Raw genomic sequence first — 21235 nt, forward strand, 5'->3', positions numbered from 1 at the left:
ATAAATTATTTATGCATTTCTAAAGGTAAATGATTCTAGATTCTAAGAATCTACTCACTTCTCTATGTGCATGTTCTATATTAGGATATCATTGCACATGAATTTATTCTGTTTATTTTTTTATATAGATAATAGATGTTAAAGTAGCTGTGCTTCCAAAGATAAACATATGGTTTTAACATTTGGACTGCCCAGTATGGGAAGGTAAATGCAGTCAATATGAAATGAATGCGTTGATTTTTATCCAATTCACCAACATCTCATAAGCTTTCATTAATGTCCAAGGTACCTGTAGTTTGCATTCTTGCCAAAGGCTAAATACAGGTTTAATCTCTATTAGTTTACATTCCCAGTCTAAGACATTCCTATGCTACTTGACCATTTCAAAACTTCTAACCTGTTCATGACTTCTAGAAGCTCTGTTGTTTTTCTTGTCATTCTAATATCAAAATTCACTGTTTCAGCCAAATGCCATTCTTCGTATATTTTTTTGAAAATCCCTCTCTGCAGAAGCTGAAGAGAAGATATATCTAGGTTTTATTTCCTTTTGTTCCTCAGTTTCTGAAGTACATGGTAATACAGAAGAAATCAGCAGGGACAAGTAAAATAGGCAGAGAAGCATTTACTGGATAGAGCTTGTGAAAATAGCCAACAGGAAGAATATTCAAATCTTCAAAGGTGTATTTAAATACAAAGACTTTTTAATTTTTGATTATTCAATTGCAAGTAGAAATTTGGAAATATATTTATTATCCAAACTGGCACAGTTGTGTATTTTGGATGAGATTTAACCAATATTTTTCCTGTATTTTATCTCATGCAGGAAAAACATAAATAAAAATGAGGAGATAGGAAAAAAAACCACAAACATTTGGCCTATGAACAATGAGTCCTGTGTGAATTCCTGTGCTGACTCAGGAAAAGGCTTGTTTCTAGGACCAGGGGTGTAGACCTCTGGTGGTCTCTTTCTAACACTCAAACAGCAGGACAGAATTCTCTATAAGGTGTGCTCATTTATGGCCACCTTCAGTTGTTTCTCTTTTAAGCATGCTAGTAGTTTTATACTGTTATTCTGTGGTATCTCCTCATAAATTATAAGGGCTGCTCTGAAAGTAATGCTTCCTTACACCCAGCATATAGTCCAGAGTTTTGACTGCATGCATGGAAAAAGGTTTTTACAGTAAAGGTGCCTTGGCACTGGAACAAGTTGCCTGGAAATGTCCTGGGTACCGTGGCTTTGGAGACATTTGAGATCAGGCTGGATCAGTCCATGAGCAACCATATCTAGCTGTAGATATCCCTGTTCATTTCAGGGGAGTTAGAATAGATGACTTTCAAGGGTCCCTTCCACCTCAAACGATTCTGTGATTCTGTAATTTGGCACCTACTGACTTCCATCTATTTGGGCCAGTGAAAGATGGACTGCATGGTCAATATTTTCCTAGGCCATAGCAGCTGTGAAAAACACTGTGTCACTTCCACTGGTGCATATTTTTGCAAGTGTAGCTCTTGTTTGTCACTGGAGAAAACACAAAGCTAATGGTGACTACACTGAGAAATTGTGTTTCATAGCACATGTAGCACCTAATCAGAGTTAATTTCATTTAGGCAGAGAGAGAAGATAATTAAAGATTAGCTTTGAAATATACTTATTCTCACTTTGAAGTAGATCTTTAATCAGTGGTGGCAACAGGAGTTCCACCTTCTGAATATGCTTTGGAGATGATATCTCCTACTTCACTAAAGAAGTTTTGAATGTTTTACTCATTTTGTGTGTGGAATAAAAATATACTAAGGAGTAAAATAAAAAGCTAATGTAGGAAATAACCGTCAAATTGGGCAGAATATAAATTCTTCCTCATATAACAATCTTTGTTTCTAATTTACACATAAAGCAATAAAGAAAATGAGACTGCAGAAAAAGTTAAATGCAAAATTTATAACTTTTCTTTCTTTAATATCCCTTTCTTGAAACTTTTGGATAATACATGTAGATGTTGTAATGCTTAGATCCCAACTGTCTGTGGCGTTACAACATCCTGATTAAAATGAGTGGTATTTTTGTTCTATAGGCTTCTCTGTAAGTCAGAAGTAAACTGAGGAAAACGTGGCAGTTGCTAGGGTAACCATTTCTTGCCTTTTGCATAAATGAAAATAATCCAGGAATAAAACATGTAAATTGGCTGTGTGGAAAGCCATATCATATCCTGTTTCACATTCTCAATTTGTTTTTTATGTCTTTTTTTCCTATGGTATTTACATAACAATGAATGTGATCTGCTTCAGCATTTACCTTGAATCTCTCTGTATTTATCCTGGTCCAGGAAGTAATTTAAATATTCAGCTTAAACTCTTTTTTTTTTGCCCTGTCAACCAACTTACTGTCAATAAGATATAGCTGAGACTGGTCTAAGTGCCGGTTCTGTTCTCCCTGAGTATGATTATCAGATCATGTAAGCAGAAATGAAATCTAATTTAAAAGTTGTTTCATGCACTTAAATTTGACTTCTTGTAATTGATCAAATTCCATTATACATTTGTCTTGAATATGAGTACCAGAGAAGAGCCAAAAGGCATTTAGAAAGCTGAGATTTTGCTGCTCACAGAGGAATCCAATTTAGGGTCTGAAAATAAGTTCTTGTTAAGGCAAATTTTAGGTGTTTTTTTTTTTTTTTGTTGTTGTTGTTGTTGTTGCTTGTTCTCTTTTGATTTGATTTTTTTTAATCATTAGCAATTCTGTTAGTTTTTTTGTTTGTTTGTTTGTTTGTTTTTCATGAGGAAACTCTCATTGTAAGAAGAAATAATTGTATCACTGGCACATGGGTTCAAACTACATTAAAATACTTACCCCTAATGAGTGGCAACAAGCAGGCTTTGTCAGGTAGATGTAAAGTTAATGGCTAAGAGACAGTTAATGGCACTGTGTTGGAAACACGTGGTGCTTCTTAAACTTCTTTGTGCTTTATACTTCTGAATTCAGAGGAGTATGCTTTGTTTGACAATGGAGTATAAACTTGATATAATATCTAACATTAGTCTAAACAGTATCATATAATATTTGCAAGAATATTTGTCTTTAGCATGTTGTCAAATAATAGCTTTTAGTCTTGGTAAAGAACTGAGATGCAGATTACCTGCACAAAATGGAATTTAAGAAAAATACTTCAAAAGCTTCCCAGCCCTTCCTCTAAACATTGTACAAAATAAATTTCATTGCAATGATTTTATGTATGCTCAGACCTTGGAGCTAAAATAATGTCTTATGTAGTGGACAACATAAGGGAATTATCTGGAATTTAGTGCTGTAGCTTTTATTTGTTGCCCTATTTTACACTGCATGACTTAAGTGAAGTTATATGTAGTATTACAGTGTGGTTCCAGTCTATAATCCTTGGCAGATTGCTGTGTTTTTTCTAAGCTTGGGACCAAAAGTGCTGTTCATTTAATTATCTATTTAAGTGTACTCTAAGTTTTTGGCGACTCTAATTGACCGGTTCCTGTTTCTTAAATTACTCTGGTAGAAGTAATTACTGGATGGGTCTTGATATTGGAGATAACTCTGAGAAAATCAGCACAAATAACAGCTCTAAAAAGGCGAGATTCCTCATCCGAATAATTTCTTGTGAATCTTGTTGTAGGTTTACATCATACAAAGAGAGAAACAGATTAAATATATTCACTACATTAAATACCACACTAGGAAGAGACAGCTGAAGTTTGGAGCTTAACATTAAGAAGTCATTATGTTAATTCTCATTCACAGTTGCTAATGCTCTATTTTCAAGACTGTGTATGAATCTGCAGTGTATTGAGCATCAGATTTGTGGAATACACTGAGCACCTGTCTGAACAGAATTACACAGGTTATAGATTAAGATTATGAAGCTCCAGGAAATCAGGCTTTTCCCCTATGAGAAAATACCTATTTTCTATTATCTGAGCAAACAATATTTTATTTTAAATTTTAAAAACAAAATAGGAAAGTATTTAAACCCTTTTTAGTACTTTTTAAGATGTGGTCAAGTTACCCTTGTCCTGGTGAGTAACAACAAAGAAAATATTACCTCATCTTGAAACAATTTTATTTTCTTTAGTGCTGTGAGGATTCCATCAGACTGTCTACCTTATTTAAATTGTCATCTGCATCCCACTGGATTAGAGACCAAACTCAAAGCATCGAAGAGATTAGCAACATTCCTTTCATTCCTGGTAACATCTTAATTGCTCTCATCCAATGCAGTCATAGTGAGACATCTAAGCAGATTCTGATTAAAACAGATGTAGATCACTGACTTGTGTTTTATGACACCTTTGTTGACGAAGTAGCAAGCTCCTCTACAGAAAGGATCATAGCCTCCTAGAATATTTCACTTTAGAAGGGACCTCAGCAAATCTCTTTCTCAAAGTAAGGTCAGCTATTATGTCAGACCTATGGAAGGTAAAACTGAGCTTTGGAGTTTCTTATCAGTTGCTGAAAAGGATTTAATAATATAGTCCTGAAACTTTCCCATTTTGAAGATATAACAGTTGATTTTGGTCTGTGTAGATTTGATATTGTACATTAAATGCCAATAAAAAAAACTTGTGATCAATGCTAATGCAAGTTTATTTTTAATGGAATTGAAGGTTTTCCTCAGTCTTCAGTATTGGTTACTCATTCTCTCTTATTGAAATATCTGTGTTTCAGTTAATGATGGAGTAGATGACTCAACAAATTTACTGAGACTGAAAGTTTCAGTAGCTGGTATTGGAGAGGTTAAATAGCAGCACTGAGAAACTATACCACAGCTTTGATGAGCTTATGATTGAATGGTTGTAGATGGCCTTCAGTCTCAACATAACCATTGCCATTCTGCTGATGGATTTGAATCAGGAATGTCTGATGTGTTTTTGTATCTAGGTCTTGTACTTTCCTAGGATTGATATCATAACGTGCCAACACGAGCCCAAAACTCAGCCAGCAAAGTGAAAAAAAAAAAAAGTTTAAGAGTTTTACAGCCCTTAAAAGAGTGAAAGGTCCTGATTTTCTGTTCTAAAATGAGATACCTGTGTTGGCATAACTCCAATGATGAAGCTTGACTTAACTGAGAAGGTAACCAGGGACTCAAAATGCACTTAAGGACTGGGACAATGTATGAGAAATTTAACATTTCAGCAATTAAATCACTGAAATTGCATATAACTTTACTTTTAATGTATTTATGGTTTACTGTTAAGTGAATGTTTATGAAATGTTCATAAGTATGAAATATTCCTGAATTTAAATGCCTTAGAAATGCACCACGATATGGTTTGCAATTGCTGCACAGGCAATCAGCAAATTAAAAATAAAAAAAAAAAACAAAAAACCATAGAAAGTAACAAACTGTCTTTATTAGAGGAAGTTCTTTCATGTAAGTACCTAAGAATAAATTGAAAAACCTTTCCCTGACTTCTGTTTTCAAAACCCTTAAGGCAAGTACACAAGGAAGATCATTCTATTCTATTTGAATTGGTATTTTTACCATGAAATCATACATTTTTGATGTTGCTCCATAGAACAAATACAGTTCCTTTAGAGCAGCTTGTAGATCTGTTGAACAGGATTAGCAATGAGTACAGAAATTAGAGATGATACCAAATCACAAAAGGACATGCAAGAGTATTATAGCTTCTATCCATAAAATGGAGCAACAAAGAATCCAGCACTAGATTAATACTGAAATTATTACTGGAAATGTTCTTTAATGTAGACATTGAAATTTGCCTGTTTCTTTACTATACCTAAAAAAAAAAAAAAACATTAAGAAAAAAAACGTATCTTTTCTCCATAATGTCAGAGATGTCTAGAAAAGCAGCTTGGGAGCATAGGTCAAAATGTCTAATAGAAACAATTCTTATTTTTGTTTGGGGTCTTTACTCCCCTAAGTGACAATATTGATCATTAATAGAATAATGGAATTATTGAGACATGCTTAACTGTAGGTGAGTGGAGCATTCTTAAATAGGCAAACATCAGTGTCTTTTTTAAACAACTTTTTGATAGTCTGGACAGGATGGATTTATGCAACAAACATAAAGATCTGAGAGTCTGAATTTCTTAGTATGAATGAATATTTTCTGAGAGATATAACATTGTTAATATACCTAATTAGTAAGAGATGTACATGGGGCTAGAATGGAACTGAAGAAAATAGCACACAAATCATAAACAGTTTGGCAATAAATTAAATGAATATTTACCAAAAAAAAAAATCTAAGTTGCAAGTATCCATTATAACAAAACATTTTTCTGTATGTCCTTCCTCTGAACATTTGGGAGAGTTAAGTTGAAGTCCCACTGCTCTTAATGGCAGGAATACATATACGTCTTTGATGTCCATACTACTTGGAAAAACTTTGTACTTTCCTCATATATTTGTGAAGTAGCCATAGACTCCCCTTAGTAAATTAATTATGGCCTTTCTAATAACTGCCTAATCTCATTCCGCTTACTCCCAGATAATAAGCTGAGAATGTAAACACTGATGTTCTTTATGGAAAACTATGATCAAGTCAAATATGAAATAGGGAGAACTATGTGTTTCTATTCTGGAACATCAGTTTACTTTCTGTGAGCTACATTTCAAGGTAAGGTGCAATTTAAATAATGAAAAAGCTTGCATCTCCTTATCAAAACTGATAAGATGCCATTTGTTATTTCTGAATATTACAGTTTCCTCACACGGGCAAAGAAGAATATAAAATAGCCGTAAAATATTTGGTACAGTTCTGTTTAATTAAACTCAATTTGACCTGAAGTTGAGAAATGGGCTTGTTCCCAGGTTTTCAGCATGGCTCTTGTAAAACTACTTAGCCATTTTTTCCAGGGGATATTGACAGTGATTCCAAGGTTGTTTGCTTGCTTGTTTTTCTTTTTAATCTGAAATGTTATTTTTCAGGAAGTTTTGGATATACATCTGGATGCTTTAGAAAAAGAGGCTGGACCATAATTTGTAGGATCAAGATTATTCTAAATAAGGTCTCAAGGATCTTCTCCTTTGTGGCAGTAGCAGAAGTGAAGCAACATGATGAAATTTATGTTTCTAGATAGAAATATGGTGCAAACAGTAAAAAGCAAAGGGAGTTCTACAAATCCCTTTTGCGTCTGTTAGCATCAATGGGAATTCTGCCATTTACTACCAACTGAAGTAAAATGACACTCAGAGATATAAATTCTGAGTATCATCTGTGAAAGGTTTCTGGATTGTTTTTCTAGTATGGAAATTTTAATGGTAATAGTTGTATTTCCATGTCTTTAGCAGATCATTCTCTTATAATTACTTTTACACTGAACTCTGTTAAAGCAGTCTTAATGGGAAAGTAGAAACAAACACACACAGAAAATAATCAAGAAGGAATAAAGGATAACAATTGCAAGTGAGGCTCCCATAGTTGTTTTGATCTACCCTGGTTTTACTGAGTTCTGTGCAGCAATATACAGTGTATCACCAGCATTGGAGATAGATGACAGGACAACTTATTCTTCAGAATCTATGGGTAATGGGGTAAAATAATAGACAGACTGGGAGTTGTTAACCAGATTTTCTTTGGCTTATATCTTGTTTTGCCATGCTCTAAAGCCATTGAAGTGCCTAATGCCTGTGTGAACACAAATAGATTAGTTCTTCTGATTGCTGCTAAGATAAAGCAGTAGTAAGGATGTGGTCCAGTTATAGTAGAACTTGTTCTGAATGTTGGATTATTGAAGTGCTGAGGAAAGTTCATTCTACTAATGATAGACTATTAACTAATATCTAAGGGATTTGCTTCTTATCAGTGTGGGTATTGTTTTTTTATGGTGTATGTCCAAGCATAGACTAATTTCTGAGGCTGTGGAATTGCAATATGTAGGTCTGGTGCTGTGCAGTCCCCCATACTACTGGACTGTACTTTATGCCCAAGAGAATTAGAATTCAGAAGCTTAGGTGCTGTAGAGCACAGTACTTTTCCTTATGCATTTTTGCAGCTTAAAGTCTAAACTAGAATAATACTGGATATCCCTTTTGTCTCTTATTGCACAATAAAAATTGAATGACTGAAAATGTGTGTTTGTCTGACATAATATTGATGACTAGGTAATCTGTAGCAAAGCAACATTCAGAAGGATATGTTACCTGAATTATACGTGCTGGGCAAAATCGCTATTCACACAACCATTTCTAGCTTTACAGATCATTATATTTGCAATTACCTCATTTTGTCTTCTCTCACCTCGTAACAATACCTCTGCAAACTGCCATAATAGGCATTAATCTTTCCCTTTCTCTCGAGAGCTGTATTATTTTGGTCTTGTATTTGTGCTTACCACTAAGTGACCGACCAAACAACTTCAAATGAAGTGAACACTGAAATTATGGTATTCCAGGACTGTTGTGAAACAGCTATTGTACAGTCTCAGCTGTCCTGTCCTTTTTCAAACTTAACGTGACACATCCTGTAGGAAAATAAATATATGCACTAAAAGGTGTAGTACACTGAATACTATCTAGGATAAACTTGCAATGTTACACTTAGAGGGTAACCAAAACATCTGTGCTCTGTTATAAACTGATATTAAAAAGGAGTTACACAGATAATATCCCTCAAGTTACACCGGTAATGAAACACCACTTGACTGTAATTTTATTTTCATACTGAAAGATTTTTACCTTCTTGTTCAGAATTTGGTAAGGGTAAACCTGTTGCACTGTTCCTGAAATACTTTTGCAATGGGGAAAGAAGAATAATTTTTGAAAGACTGGTTGGTTTCTGTGTGGGACATGTGGCAGATGGCAGTTTTATGTTGTGCAGTGGCTTTAGAGAAGCTGTACAAGGAATAGGAATCTTCTAGAGATTTAGCTCCATGTGAGCCTTGACTGGAGTAGGCTTTCCTGCCTCTCTGATCCTGTGGCAAGCAACATGGGGCCAGCAGGGGTGAGAAGTTGAACAGTTAATGCTGTACTTCTTGGAAACATGGGGAATTAGCTGGCTGTTCAGTGCAGTCTGCAAAACTTGCTGATGCTTGATGTGACCTCTAGAGAAAGCTGCTTTCCAGCAAATTGGAGAAGTTCAGGGGCGTGCAATAACGTGGCAACAGGAATGAGCATGGGATAGGAAAAAGAATGAATATCTGTAGTCCTCTGATTTACAGCTACCATGACAATGGCTAAAATGTTCAAGAAAAGTCTCTGTTTACACATAAAAATTATCCCTGTCAAGACAAATAATTTTATTAGAACTTCAGGTACAGAAAAATCACAGAAATATGATATAGTGACATGAATATATCTCTGTTTTCAGCAAAGATGTGTTATTATACAGCAGAAGTAGAACACATTTGTGTTTATCCTTATTCAGGGAACAAGTTAAACATTTGCACTTATTTAAGTGCCTCCCAATTGAGAGATATATTTCACTTGCTTTCTCGAATAAGGATGACTTTGTGTTTTATCACAAAGCCAACAGATATGATTGCCAGCCAGGGTTCCTTCAAACCTCTCAGTGCCACACTAGAAGAGCCCCAGTAATTTCTGACATTTGTGCTGCCATCACCTTGCCTTTGTAAAGGCCATTCAAAGACTCCTCTTCCCCAGGATGATTGCTGTGCTGTGGTGATGTAAAAAAATGTCTCTGTGCACAATGTTGCTCCTCATTGTGTGTTATATCGCATGGCTGTTTTTTGTTGTAATCTGGATTATTAGTCTGTAATTTATTCAACAGGCAGTTTCTGAAGTTGTCCAATCTCTAGGCTGAAAATTATGTAAACATTTTTATTTAATACTGACAACTGAATATCCAAGGGGACTTTGGTGCAGTATCAACACAGATATTTTCACCTTTCCTCTATTGAAAGTTTGAGATTTTTAGAGTATTTCCTGGCAGAGTCTGATTTGTCTGACAAGTATCCTCTTTTAAAAGACTCTTGGAGTTATTATAGTAATCAGTAGATACTTCGAAAAAAAACAGAATTCCTGTAGCATTTCATATGGTTTTGCAGTATTAAACTCTAAGCATGTATGCTTATGCTATCAAATGATTTCTTTTGCACCAGTGATGTCAAAAAACATTTCCCAGTTTCACTGGGATTGTAGGAGTTGAAAGCAGAGAAGAGTTAAAAATCTTCTCTGTTCTCATTCTGAGGTCAGTTGAATTAAGATACCATTAAATTTGGGGCAGATATTTTAATGAATTCCATAAACACAGCAGATGAATAGAAATAATGGGAGCACAGAGATCTTATTTCCTTTGAATTACTGCTTGTGGCCAAGCAGTTACTGCAAGCAGACTGCCTGAAAGAGACTGAGTTATATTGAGAGAAATCTTTGGTACAGAAGAAATATTTCCAAATGAAGGATAATTGCTTCAAGGATGCATTATATAAATATATATTTATGAAATTAGGCTTTCCTTTCATTTAAATGTCTGTGCAATTGTGCTGTGTAGCAAACCAGTTAGCAGGCTTGGGAATGCTAGGGGTGAGTGCCCATCTGTAGCTCGTTCTTTCAAGCAGTTGGTAAATTAGAGCTAAAAAATTATGAAATAGACGTAAATGACCATAAGTTTAATTTATTAATCAAATAGTATCTTCTTCACTTGTATAACTAGAGCATGTATTTAAATGTTGAGAGAAGAAAACTTGCACATGTTGACTTCCTTGTTTCATTTGCTGTTCAATTTTGTTATGGTTGGTTTATTGTATGGCACCATCTTCCATATATTAAGAAGAGGAAATTCTGTCTGAGGAGGGCAAGTTGTTCAAGCAACATTGTGAAAATAGGTTGTATTTTGCACTTGTGAAAGTGCTATTTCTCACTAGGTAGCACACTCAGCTACTCCAATAGAACCCAAGATGGAATCATTTTATTGACATCCATACTGTATATTCCTTTGGTGCAGATGAATCCAGCTTAATTTGCTGTGATAGTGAAACTTATCAGTTCAGGTCAACTGAGAATATGTATTTACTGTGGTGATATCTGTGAGATCATGTATAGATTTGTTGTGGTGACACTGATGATATCATTTATTGATTTTGTGTGTTACACTGAAGTTCATACTGTTCGTTTAAATAATGTTTTTAGCATCAAAAATATTAACAAATGTTCTTTGTGAACAATGATGTTTCACAACAGTGGCATTTCAGTTTGTGGGCTAGTCAGCTGAGTAAGTAAAGGCAAGGTAATTTGGTTTTCCAGGTACCTTACTGTTGTAATGAGAAGTATTGATTTTCTAGTAATACTAATGTGTTTAATGACCTTTTTAATGACATCTGTCACTAGTGTTTCTTCTCAAATTCTACAGGCACTTTCCCTTCAAAAAAAGGAATGGATTTTAATTTCTCGTTATACTGTTAGAATGAGAACTGGGATTCTTTTTAAAGGAACACAGGGAATTAAAAATATGGGGATTAAAAAGAAGAAGAAAGTTGTGTTTTTAAAGTTACACATTTTTTTAGACAGATATACTTTGGAAAACAGTTGCTTGAGAAGTACATGTCAATAGTTTGTCGCTGTCAGATTTGGCTAGTTGTTATTGCGTAGAACTTGAAGTGGAAGGGTTTGCTGAGATACCTTCTGGCAGCATCTCTCTCAAGATTTGTTTCTTCTGCTTCATCTTATAATAGTACTAAGTGAAGGAGGGATATATGAATTAACAAAAACACTGTTGTACCAGAACTTATGGGACACTCATTCCTGTAGTTCAAACAGTGTTTGTTTGTCAATGGTGACATTACTTTCAGAAGTAAGACAGAGCTTGCCTTAAAAATCTTATTGTTTTCCCGCTTCTTATTTTCTTCTACTGTCAGCTGCTCTCAAATTTGGCTATCAAACAACGTCCATTTGAAGGTATGGTGGTCAAAGATCAAAGGTTTAGGAGATGAGTGTCACTGAAGTGGTTTCAGCACTGCTACATGGCTCGCTCTCACTTGCAAACACTTCATTTTGTCCTCTGGTCTCAAGGGACGAGTGATCACAAGTGATTTGCAGGACACGCGGATTTCACAGAATCACAGAATTGTTGGGGTTGGAAGGGACCTCTAGAGATCAAGTCCAACCCCCCTGCCAAAGCAGGTTCCCTACACCACGTTGCACAGGTAGGCGCCTGTCCAGACGGGTCTTGAATATCTCCAGAGAAGGAGACTCCACCACCTCCCTGGGCAGCCTGTTCCAGTGCTCCATCACCCTCACCGTAAAGAAGTTCTTCCACACATTCGATGAACTTATTTCCATAAGCTGCTTTTCTCCATTGGTTAACAAAAATTATGCATGATATTTATGACCTGCCTGACAGGTAGCAGCGCTGCCTGCCTGACCATGTCTGGCTCTTCCCGCTCCCAGCCCACCTGCAGGCACGGCCTGCTCTCTAGCTCAGGCCCACCGCCCGGGAAGGCGGCACGGCGTGGCTGCCATGACAACGTCAGCCAGTCCCCGTCTGACACTACCACGTTACTGCAGCAGCTTGTAGGGAGCATTAACCAAAACAGTCACCCAGCGCTCTGTTTAGGATCATGTGTGCTGAGCACTCAGATGTTGCATCTATGGCATGTTTCTCTCTACATGCATGAAAAAAACAATTTTTTTTTCCTGAAGTGCTATAGCATATCTATGTAATATGTTAAAGTAGTGCATTAGAGTGTGGGTGGCAAAAAGCAATGTAGATTAGTGTGAAGTTACCCACAGCTCCTTAATTTTTTCCATTAAAATGAATGAGAATGAAGTCGGAAAAGCTGAGCATGTAGCGTAATATACAACAGAAAAAGTTTCATCTGAGCACTCCTTTGCATACAGCATGAAGAGAGCAGAATCAGGCTCTCCTCCTTTTTGCATACCACCTTCTGCAAAGATGCAAAGTGATGGCTTGAAATTCTGCTTTTACCAACAAACGTGCACATGCAGTGTGGGTGGAGAGGGGATATTGAATTAATTGAACAGGGGGTTGTGGTTCACGTCATGAAATAAACCAGCTTGCTTTAACAGATTTCATACAGCAGCTGAAACAGAGGAAGTGAGCTTGCCAATAGCAGGAGCTAATGCTTCAATACCTTTCATTCTCTACTCTGAAAGGGAAACCTCTTCTTAAGCTCATTCATTTTCCAGAGGGAAAATCGAATGCTGTGGCATATTGTCAGAGCTGCTTTATTGTCACCATTTACAAAGGTCACCTGAATTAATTGACTTCTTACTCTACGTATTGTTAAGCTACCCATTTCTTGACATTTTTGGGAAGGTGGCAGGCTTACAGCCATTGGCTGTCTGTTTCACAGTGTTTGTTTCTGAAAACACGGCAACAGAAATTACAAGTAAATAATTGCATTGCTACAACAGAACAGGTTCTTTATGATGTTCTGCAAGGTGTACAGGGTGGGTGGTGGTAGAAAGGGAGAGGCTGAGGAAATAATCTATATACTGAGCTGTTTATAATGCAGGCACAGCATTCTAAAAGGCAAATGGAAACATGCAGGATGATTACAGATGTATTTCTTTTTTTCACTTTGAAGCATGCAGAAGATAGCTAACCTGTCCTTCTCATGGTGTAAACTAAAATCTCTCTGGCTTTCCCTGGTACATGAATCAGAGATCCATGCTGATGGACTTCACTGAATGTGTTTTCATCTGAAGGGATACTAGGGTAGTGTTATACTCAATCAAAGAAATGACACGCACATACATAAATACAAACACATTGGGCACAATATTCACAATATTGCTAGCATGGAATTTTGTGTTGATTAAATTGGTTAATAATTGTCATCTTTTTTTTCCTGTTCTCTCCCCCCCCCCCGACACATTTACTGCCCCCTCAGCTTCCCTGTGTTGGGTTCTTCTCTTTCTGAACAGCAGTGCTGGGCAAAAACTCAAACTACACATGTGAACACAAAGACAGGGAAAGCAAAGATAAACAGTTTCGTGCCTTCCCGTACTAAAGCAGGCACAGCTTTTGCAGTGATGGATTTGAACAGTCTCCTTATATGAAAGTACACTTTGGAGGCACCCTGCTGTGATCTTGTTAATTACCAAAGAAGATGAGAACTCTCCTACTTAATGTGATCCTTTTTACCTAGTGTGTCCGTTCCAGCTGCATCAGTAATCAGACATTCACACTGTCCCTTCTGACTGAAAGGGGGATGTTTTTAAAGCGAAGTCATTTGCCACAGTCCTTAAGATGTAGCCTGGCAGAAATTCAATAACTGTTTGTGATATGCTCACTCAGCCTTGCTGCTCTGTGGGCTTTAGGTCCTGACATAAACAGCATTTCCCTTAATCCTAGCCCTGGTGAGAAGAAAGGAGGCTGTCCTGTGTCTTGTTTTATTGGTTTCAAAACACAGAGCAACTGTGTAATTTGATTTTGCAACTGAAACATCAGGGGGAACGTTCTCCCTTTATGATTTGGTACCCTTTGATGTTCTTTCAAGCTAACAAATGCACAATTCTGATGCTCTCACAAGCATATTTAGATTATCTCCAGCACAAAAAGCAAATTGCATTTGCATTTCTGTTCAGAAAGTAAAATGTGAAAATATGCTAATAAAACTTTACAAAAAGAAGGAAGAGTTCACATGGTAAGATAGAAGGACAAGATAGAAAATAAAGAAGAACTTACCTTTCAATAAGAGTAGTTTCAGAGCTGGATGAGTTCTTGCATCTCAGTAATTTTGATCCTCGGTTCAGGCAACCACATACTTGTATTAAAGCCAGAGTCTGAATACGTTTGTGTATGTGTGGGTGTGTGTCTAATGGTATATAATACAGAGATGTATCTATCGATATCCTACAGCATGAAAGACTCTCTGTGCTGCCAGCTGAGATCCCTTATGTTTGCCAGGGCGCTGTTGCTGCCTGCCTGGCTGAGGCTCGCAATCCAGCGGGGGGAGCGGGAGCGAGGGATCGCTGCTTGCTAGCTCTTATTTCTCCTTGTTTCCATGGTGGTTAGCGGTGCCTCGTCCACCCTCTGGGCTGTCACTCTGACATGGTGCTGCCTGCTCAGCGGTCATTAATAACTGAGCCCCTTCCACTCCCCAGAGAGGAGCCAGTGCTCCGGCGTGCCCAGCTGCAGCGTAGTGCGCGGCTGCGCCAGCCTGGTTGGCCGTGGGAAGCTGTCTGTTACGTGACACTGATGCTTCGGGGACGGATGCACGAAACGAGCCTCTGTACGCTCCCAGACACCTCTTCCGATTTGTGGGAGTTACAGGACACGGTTTGTGTTTTCACAGAACAGCTCGGGAGGTCTAAATTCCTTATTTTTATCTTTTTTTAGGGCTATGTAAGGATGTTATCCGTGTTGGGAACAACTGATTAGAGATCACTGAAGTTCTGCAGAGGTTACTGCAGTTCAGGGGATGTTGTCTCTGGAACCATTCAGGAAAATTGCCATCATGTTGCTTTTTTTTTTTTTTTTTTTTTTGTGTGTGTGTGTGTGTGTGTATGTGTAAGGAAGTAAAGGATGTCTCATATTCCTATTCCTATTTTTATTATATATACGTATGCATGTTTTTTGCTTCTTTATTAACAAAAATTAAGAGCAATAACACACATTTCTGAGAAATAAGGAAAGTCAAGAATGAGTTGAGGAAGGGGTTGGTGAAATACAGTCCGATTTCTTCAACATTTCTATACCCGACTGTCTCCTCTGTGGCCATCCAAGTATGTAAACAAAGGACTACATACATTTTTCCTTTCCAACCCTCCTTCTTCCTTTTCTTTTTCCTTTCTCCCTTCGTTGTGCCACGTTCTTTGGTTTCAGCTTTTTTCTTTTTTTTTTTTCTTTTCTTTTTTTTTTTTTTTCTGAGTGAACAAAGGGCATACGGACTGTGGAGGCTGAAAACATCATGAAATAATTCAGAAATCTTTTATCAGTTTAAGGGAAATCTACAGTGAAATTTATTATCCCTTCGAGGTATAAAAAAGCAACAAATGAGACAGATGCCATTAGGAGAAACTATTTTGTCATGCATACTGGTTTTTTATGACTGAAATTATTTGGTAATAGAAGGTTGGCAGTAGTAAAACACAAAGAGTTGGTTGTCAACAGGTCGAAACTAAGAAAATATTGGCTGCCTTGCATGAATTCAGCATTCCAGCCCTGATTGACGCAGGCCACCCTCTAGTGGAGCACAGGGAAATTTGGTTCTCATTTCACACTTCTGCTATGTTTTTTCCTTGCTCTCTAATAACAATATGAAATATTTCTGAATATTTGGCAAACAGTGTTAAGTTAATGTACTTCTTGCAACAGCAATAGCACCAGATTTCTATTATGAAATGTTTACTATTTTATGAAAACTCTTATTTCATTTTGATTCGCTTTGAGATCGTGGACTGCATTATTTTTGTTCTTTTGCTGTAAGAAAATGATTTTACACTTCACAAAATCACTTACTATGAAAACTGAATTAAGGCAGCGGCAACTTCTTAAATATATTTCTTTTTTTTTTTTTTTTATAATTGGCTAGGGAAAAATTCTGTAAAGTATAACTCACTGGTACTTACATTGTTGTGGCTGTAATAAAGCAGCAGCTTTATTTTTCCTTCTTCCTCTAACTTTTAAATATTGCAACTAAAATAAGTAAAAGGAGCAACTCTATTATTCTTTAAAACTGCATGTAATCCAGTTTTCATACATGCTACCAAGTAGAACAGTGTCATACATGAAGTGCTGCCATTTAAGTGATATGTGGAAAATACATACAGTACTCTAGGGTGGGTGGAACACCTGTGGCCCTTTTTTTTTTTGTTCTTCCATTCCCTTGTTATGGACATAGTAGAACATGTCCATAACATCCCCCCCCCNTCCCCCTCCCCAATGTGAACTAGAGAAGTATAACAAAAACACTGGGAGCCAATGCATCATTTGATACCTTTTATTTCTTTTATTTCTTTTTGCCTTCTGCTGGGGACAGAGGACACCTCAGGGCAGAAGGATTTAACATCACCTTTCCATAGGATCAGATTTCATCAGAAAAATCTGGTCTCCTTTGCACCAGGAGGTGGTTCATGGCACAGTAAATCATCACCACTGGCTGCAGATACAAACTGTTGTAAGCTTCCCAAAGTGAACCTATGAGCATTTCATACTGATTCCATCTTAAGAGCCTGCTTTCCTGGGGCAGGGTTCAGGATGTTTCAAGAAAGCACAACCAAAAGCTGCGAAAAGAAGACTTCTTGTCATGCTAGCTGCTGTAGGAAAAATGCAAATGCTGCTTGATTTCAGCCATGTGTGTTATCACCTGGCCCTGGAAAAATGACATAAACCTGTGCTCCAGTTATGAGTCATAGGGTGAGTGGAGAGGATGAGAAGGAGGGATGGTATAAGAAAAGATAAGAGAATTTCATAAAGTCTGGGCAGAATTAAAAACAGGAAAATGTTATGTTAAATCTGACAAAGTGCCCCTACTTCTCTGAACTCATCCCATGGAAAAAATAAGATCTGGAGTAAGGGGACTGCTGCTGTTCTATGTAATGGCCTCTTGTGTTTTGCCCCTATCCTCACATATTCACCATCATTCATTCAAAATCTGGCTTTCTAGTTAGCATGAGAATCATGCACAATCATATTCAGTGAGTTGACATGTGAAATTAAGACTATATAAGTGCTTCATTTTGGTTGATTGATATGGACTGTGTAATTAGAAGGCTAAATAATTAAATCAGTTGAAGTATACTTGCATAAAGAAAGTAAGTTCTTATGATAGAGTATATATGCAATTAAAATACCTCCTTGATAGGCATACATTTACATATTAGTTAAAATGTTATTATATCATAATAAAGTTCTGTCTCATAAGAAAGTGAAATAATTGATTTTTTTTTTTTAATTTAGCTAATGCAAAGGAATATATGTATATTTTCCCAACTATCTAGTGGAGAAAAATACCTTTTGTAACAATGCAATCACTATGATAGGATTCATTAAGCTATTTTCCTGCTGATTTCAGTATGACGCTTGGTAGTTTTAAAATAGCAGTGTGATCTATTTCACCAGAATTATGTATATAGCTTATTAGGTTACAGGATAGGAAAAAAAAATAATCTCAAACTGCCAGAGATATGATGAAAGTAATGTATTATAACTCCAGGTATCTATTTTGCATGCATTTTATCTGATTACTGGGTCCACATGATAATAAGTAATTGTTTATCTGGACAATTAGTGTGGTGCATAAAGGCCTCATTTATTAAAATACAATATTTCTGTGCCAGCATTTTTCTTAAAATTGAAGGAGGCTTTCATTTTTGTTAATTTTTTATTTTATTTTTTTACTTTTTTATCATTATTAATTTTTAATTAGGGTGAAGGATGGAGCATCTCTGGCCTTTCATATCCTGTAGGCTTATGGTGGCACAGGGATTTCAATACCAGTTCTGGTATTTTTAGGTTCAGATAACACAGCTGTAGGTTAAAAGTGTGCAAATACTGTGCAATGAAATGAAAACAAACAAACAAACAAAAAAACAACACCCACAAACACAAGTATTTGATTTAAATTCTAAGAGGAAACTCTTTATATTAAATTAGCAATTACAAAATTCTTCTTAAAGTGGTTATCCACACAATTATGTCCACATGTAAATATGCATTTTTAGCAGCTTTATCGATTATGAAGACATTTGCCCTTTCCTTACTTTCTGAGGCAGCACAGTGACAAACAAGAGGGTCAAGTGGCTATTCTTTACCTTCTTCCCTCTTGTAGCCCTTAGAGCAGAAGAGGAGGGAGCTGACGTTTAACAGATGAATTCTCACCAGCTCTGCAAAACATTCTCCTTCTGTCTCTGATGTGAAAGGTGTGGGGGGATGATCCATTTGGGATGAATGCTGGAATTGTTCAGATTCAAGAAAATCTATCTTGTGACTTATCAATTTTGACTTATTAATTATAGCCAGTTGTCATGCATGATGTGCTTTAAAGAGAGACAAAAAGGCCATTGCTCCCTGTAACCCAATTCTATCAGTGTTTTCAGTGCTGTTTATACAAGGACATTAACCTGACACTGCCACGTTCCTTTTTAGATATTATGGCAACTAAATATTGACATTTTCCTAAGGGCTATGCTCCCATACAGACGAGTAGTAACTTATAGTAAAGCATTTCCCTCTGCAATTGAACCATTTCTTCCTTGCAAAAGCAACACTTCTAACTCTGCTTTTTTTTCTTTTTGTCTATTTTATTTATTTTATTGAGATGGAAGGCTTAATGCCAACAATTAGTCTGAGCTTCTACATACATTTGTATTTCACAATGGAGAGTGTTCTGCTCACCTTACTTTACCCATTATCAACTTCGTTTTATTAGATCACAGAGTTAGTATTGATAGGGATAAAGCAGATGGAAACAAATCTAGGCCATGAACCTATAAGTATTTTCACATAAGGTTAAGTTCACATCTACGCAAAGCACCAGATATTACATTGAAAGCTGTGTTGGTAGTATGTGCTGTACAACTTGGCAAAACCAGAACTGCTTAGTAAAAGGAGCTGTATAGTACCGGCAAGTTCAATCACATGGTGTGGATGAATGAAAGCAGTGGTGACGAGCTGATGCTTATCTTTGGTGATGGAGGAAATTTTGCATATTCTAGTAAGTTAATGTAGCAATTATTTTGTATTAAATGGAAAACACAAGCTTCCAAACAAGAACTATAGTATGATTTCATGCTACAAGTCTCAGTGCTATAGTCAGCCTTTCCGAAGAACAACATGTGTCTAAAAAATCTTAAAGTGTTTTGTTTTGTACTGGCTCCTGTCGGGTCCAACTCAGAGTAATATCAGAGTTCTTCTAATTTTCATCTCTGGATCTATTTTCATAGGAAGGAATCTCTGGCATAGCAGAATCCGCTGAAGGCTAGAAATGAGTCACACGTAGCAACCACCACCTCGCTATGCTGCGTAGGAATCTTAATGAAGATGGAATAGTGAAAAGCAGCTAGAGAGTTCTTATGTGCAGCTGGATTGGGTCGATGAATTATGGGATCTGTAAGGAGGTTTTCAACCTCAGTGAATGTGTTCAGTTTTAGAACTGATTTCATCTCTGTGTGTTTTTTGTCTTAACTTGTGATCATGTCTCAGTTTTTGTGAGCTATAATACTTATATACAGTTTATTGGGATCTTCCCAAGGGTAGCTCTTTAAATCTGAGATTCCCTTCTTGATTTCATGGGAATCTACCTAGTGTTCATGAGACTTCATGTATGCATAGGATAAACCTTATAGTGCCGTGGCTGTCTGAATTTATCTGTGTCTGTGTCTGGTGAAGGAAGAGATGGCAGTAATGATTTAAAGATAGTGCCTAGAACTTTCCCCCTGATTGCAGCCTGGCATAATTCTTACAGCCGGTGGAAAGTTGAGTCTTAATAGAGAGGAATTTCTTTTTCTTTTTCTATTTTTTTTTTTTTTTTTTTTTGCTCCTATCTGTTATCCTGTCTATGGAGAATTAACTGAATTTCTATCTGAAACAGGCTGACCCTTTTTCTCTTAACATGGTGTGATGTGGAACATGTAGCAAATGGCCAGGGAACTTCAACACTATTTTGATATAGTTTATTGTGGTCTAATATTAAAAATGGATGGACAACAATACTAATTCTGGATTATTTGCTTCTCGTTTACATTAATCATACTGCTGAATTCAACATCTGTACAGGCTTATTAAGCTAAGTATTAGAATCATTTTGCTTTCAGTTGTTTTTGCTCTGAGACTAAGACAAGTATCGCAGTAGTTTTCCCATGCCATAAGTAGCATTCTCAAGCTGTGGTCATAGATAATTGTTATTAAGTAATTTTGATGATGACAAGGAACAGCACAGGTATGGGCTGTGTGTGTTCAGAATATGGTTAGCTGATGATAGTTTAAATCAAGCACACTAAATTATTGAAATGAATTGTGTGCCAAAGTGAAGTTCTTAGTTAACTTACATGATTTCATTTCTTACAATTTGCAGATCTAGAAAATTAACAAAAAGGTTACTGAAAAATGCAACATCTATACTGATTAGAAAACCAAAATGTTTAATTTGGAGTATTGAAAATATTTCATTCTCCTCTGCGGTTTGACTGCCAAAAACGTTGGGTGCACATTAAGTATATTTTGTGGTCTGTTTCAAAAGTTACCTTTACAGTAGTAAGTTCAGTGTGGAAAGGATCATGTACGTAATGACTTACTGGAGGAGGAGCTGTTTCAGAGGCTTTCACATAGTTCCCATTACTAAGGAAACCATTTATTTAGTCTGTGCATGTTTTGAATA

At 36.6% G+C, this 21235-nt stretch overlaps 2 protein-coding genes across 5 annotated transcripts in view; one reads left to right on the forward strand and one right to left on the reverse strand.

Annotated features, from left to right (window-relative positions):
• The window catches only part of LRRN3 (leucine rich repeat neuronal 3), a 36388-nt gene extending 21245 nt beyond the window's left edge, over positions 1 to 15143 (reverse strand). Inside the window, 1 exon segment of the mRNA XM_015854143.2 lies at positions 14602 to 15143. The gene's annotated coding sequence lies outside the window, so the exon portion shown is untranslated.
• The window catches only part of IMMP2L (inner mitochondrial membrane peptidase subunit 2), a 429096-nt gene that overhangs the window by 196419 nt on the left and 211442 nt on the right, over positions 1 to 21235 (forward strand). The gene's annotated exons all lie outside the window — the stretch shown is intronic.

This window comes from Coturnix japonica, chromosome 1 (assembly GCF_001577835.2).
Source record: "Coturnix japonica isolate 7356 chromosome 1, Coturnix japonica 2.1, whole genome shotgun sequence".
In the NCBI taxonomy this organism is placed as follows: Eukaryota; Metazoa; Chordata; class Aves; order Galliformes; family Phasianidae; genus Coturnix; species Coturnix japonica.